The sequence below is a fragment of the Sinocyclocheilus rhinocerous genome, unplaced genomic scaffold (assembly GCF_001515625.1).
Source record: "Sinocyclocheilus rhinocerous isolate Xijiao unplaced genomic scaffold, SAMN03320098_v1.1 scaffold7543, whole genome shotgun sequence".
Taxonomy (NCBI): domain Eukaryota; kingdom Metazoa; phylum Chordata; class Actinopteri; order Cypriniformes; family Cyprinidae; genus Sinocyclocheilus; species Sinocyclocheilus rhinocerous.
Genome location: NW_015667492.1, coordinates 57,595 through 61,460, shown reverse-complemented (window position 1 = coordinate 61,460; position 3,866 = coordinate 57,595). Strand labels below are relative to the sequence as shown.

The 3,866-nt window shown below is 41.2% G+C and overlaps 1 protein-coding gene across 1 annotated transcript in view; it reads left to right on the top strand.

Annotated features, from left to right (window-relative positions):
* The window catches only part of LOC107733975 (dedicator of cytokinesis protein 10-like), a gene marked incomplete at its 3' end in the record, with an annotated part of 80,168 nt that overhangs the window by 24,246 nt on the left and 52,056 nt on the right, over nt 1-3,866 (top strand). The window lies entirely within an intron of this gene.

Sequence of the window (3,866 nt, the reverse complement as noted above, 5' to 3'; positions counted from 1 at the left end):
ATATATAAATAGAGCTGTTGTGTTTGTTAAAGGCCTTCTGTGTCAAGTCACACAGCTGTTGACTAGTCATTGTGTGGAGGCAGGCCGTGAGCAGTGGTGACTCACAATAGCATGTAGATTTGGGAGGAAGAGACTCTTGAAGTTAGAACTTGTTAGATGTTGCTAGTGATAGTCAATGACTTGCCACTAGGTGTGTATGTCATGGTCTCCTGCGGTGTTTAGCGTGAAGTGATCAATATTCCTGGCCATATCTATTGAGGTCACTTTGTGTGCCATTTTACAGCTTGTCTGGATCAGTCCCTTCCATGTGTTTTAGAAAGCTGGCTAGTGAGATCCCCCATGCATCTCTGTACTTAGTAGGGGAAGTGTACAATGCTTCTTGTTGCAATCTGTAGGAATGTTTCAGTTCTCTTTGGACCATGTCAGGCTCCTCTTTGATGCTACTAAGTTGCTGAGTCAGGGTTTGGACTTACGCTCTGGCCATGTTCAAATGGCCTTCACATCCCTTGGCTCTAGCATCACTTTATTTTATTTCCATGTTGACTGTTTTCAACTGTTACTGTGTACTGTTACTTCTTTCTGTAGGTCCTGTCAGCTGTCAGAAGCCTGGTGATTCCTTCTCTGGCTCCATCCGTCAGGTCCATTTGTTGGATTTGAGAAAATATTTATTTAATATTGATGAAGCACTCATTCAGAATGCTTACACAGAAGCAGATAATATGACAGATAGGATATTGGTTTGTGACTATAGATTTGAAAGACAATATTTTATTTTCATATTGTGCAAAAACAGAGGAGATGTCTATGGTTTGCTTTCAGAGGGCAGAGTAGGCTATACCAGTTTTTTGTGTCTTGTATCTTCACAAATAGTAAGGATGTAGTCTTAATGCGCCTCCAATAATACAGCATTTGCATCCGGAATAATTTTGATGATTGGTTGGTATCAGTTCACTCGGAGTTTCACTAGCTAGACAGCATCAAAATGTCATCCTCAAACATTTGAGGGACTTGGGGTTGCAAGTGAACCTGGACAAGAATGTTGAAGGCTATTTTCCCAAAGTAGTCTTTGCTTCCTTTAGGTCTCAGGTAGGGCTGGGCGATATGGCAAAAAAAAAAATCTAGATTTTTTCAGAACGTTTGACCGATTCTTGATTTTTATGATTTTTAACTAGTCGGCTTGAAAATGTAACTACAACATGATTCAAGTAACTTTTTCTTTATTAACCCTCTAGTTAAGAAAATTCTATTCCAATTGCAACTTTACAGATCTTCTTTATGCACCAAGAGCTTGTAACACTCCAAAGAGAAAGGAAAACTTGAAATCGCATCATATGACCCCTTTAAACAAATCACTTGTTAAATATATTTGCAATTACATCTTGTACAAACTTGTCTTACTGTATACATATTATGTGTTCAGAAATAATACAAGGAAAAGGCTTTAAAAGATTCTCACGTCAAGGTAATTCAAATTCAAAATGACTGAAGGTATAAAACCAGTAGACAATTAACTATAAATGTTTTGTAAAAACAATGAACAGTAGCTTTCAGCCTGTCACCATGATGCAAACATGAAATATCAGACTTACAGTAGTAGTAGTTCTTTACAGGTTTTTATTTCGATTGCACTGCTTTTCCATAGTTTTTTCTATGTAAACATGGACACATTTGACTGTTGCGCTCACATCTCTTGCAGCGTCTCATGCATGAAATGGCAGTCTAAAAACGCAGCGCTCAACACAAAAGCGCATTCTGTGTGAATGGCACCTAGCGATATATTTATGGTCCTTCACAGAGCACGTCACACGTGAGCGGTTAATCACATGTACCGACATGCGGTTGGATCATCATTGGCATATTGTCAAAGTGTCTAATTCTAAAATTTGATAATATTTCTTTTCAAAATCGAGATTCCTTGATTCACAAAAAAAAATCAAATCTTGGCAAAACATTTAATTCTAATTAATCGATAAAATCGGAAAAATCATCCAGCCCTAGTCTCAGGTTATTGCCTTGCAGACCTCTTTTTTGCTTCTACATTTGAGATGGAGAGGTTTGCGTATGCAAACAAAAAAGTTTAAACAACTTTTTGTCTGCTTTGGAGGTTGCACCAGGGGTTCTTGTTAGAGGTCGCTGCAGTCTCTAGAGATTATCACATTGCTGATGCAATTTCTGGTGCTTAGGAGACATGTGGATTGTTTTCACCTCTAAGCATCCTAAACTAGGGCCCTGTCCCAAATTGCTCCCTAAACCCTTGTGGTCTTCCTCTGAGTCCGCACTTTCGTGACATAATGCCGCTTTGACTGTCGGGTAGAAGTCTGCTGCGGAGCTCGCCCCAGTGCGGGCTTGGCAAAAGTGTGGATCGAGGATGCATAGCAGCCGCAAAGGGGGCACTCGCGAGCACCCTTCTGAATGCTAAAATGATGAATGGGACACCCTACGGTCTCGTGAACTTAACGGGTGCGTGCACGCGCCAGCCATTGTAAGTCAGTAAGACCGCAAGTGCACATGAAGTGTTCCATTTGGGACAGGGCCAAGTACTATTAGAACGCTTCTTGGGTCTTTGCTAAGGGTGTTCCTTTTCAAGACACTTCTATGGCAGCAGGTTGGTTCTCTCCACATACTTTTGTGAGATTTTATAATCTCTCTTGACAGTTTGTCTGTCAACCTGTGGTTGTGTCAGCATAAGTGTTTCATGGAGTGAGTACTTGGCAGCTACTTTTCACATAGCGCTATGGTATATCATCTCCATTTTGTTATTACCAGTGCTGAGTTTCCTACGAAAGGAAGCATCTAGGTTACTAAACATAATCCTGGTTCCCAAAGTAGGAACAAGATGCTGCATAGTTGGCCATACCCTGTTGAAAAAAACAGCATATGCTGGTTAGGTATGTTTTGAAGCATGGCTGCTGGTTTGAGCTGGTTTAAGCTTGTCCTTAGCTGGTCATGAGCTGGTTTAAGCTGGTTCTTAGCTGGTCATGTGCTGGTCCTAAGCAACTAGCTCCTGCTCAGGACCAGCTTAGGACCAGCACATGACCAACTTAAACCAGCTCATGACCAGCTAAGGACCAGCTCAAACCAGCAGCCATGCTTCAAAACATACCTAACCAGCATATGCTGGATTTTTCAACAGAGTACTCACTGTTGTGCACCTTGCAGAAAATCTGAGAATAGAATTCCAAGTGCTTGCCTATAAGAGTGCTATATGTATAAGGGTTACATAGCTCTTTATGGGTGGCGCCAGGGGCGTAGCAAATAAACCATATATTGTGTATTGTCGCAATCGTATGTTTAATGTGTTCATGTTTCCAAACGTTTCTGTTTTGTGTTTTACACTTTTGTCCATTTCCTCATACGATTTTCTGGGCGAGAGCGCCCTCCGGCTTCGAGTATGAATGAAACACACACTGCATGCGTGTTTAGCGCTCCGCGATGTTCATCTCACCTTAATCTGGTTCCAAATAAAACATCAGATCATGCACAGACTATACTGTCTCTTTGAATTTAAATCTATATTTATTCACACCGGCTCTTGAAAACCTCTATGCGAACACACTTGCCCGAAAAAGTGCGGGGGACGAATTTACGTGATATTAAAAGTGGGGGGGACACATCCCCCGCGTAATCTACGCCCCTGGGTGGCGCTTCAGAGTCGTCAGCCAATGATTTGACATGATTCTCTAGGGCTTCAGAGTTCAGACCACATGACCACAGACATGTTCCCATTGCTTATGTCGCAGCACCTCGTTTCCACTTTGGGACCCAGGATTACATTTAGTAACCTAGACCATTTCTTCACATAAAGTGGAATTAAGAATTACATGACAAAATGTAAGTATCCTCTTTAAGGAATTTGTAAAAAAAAA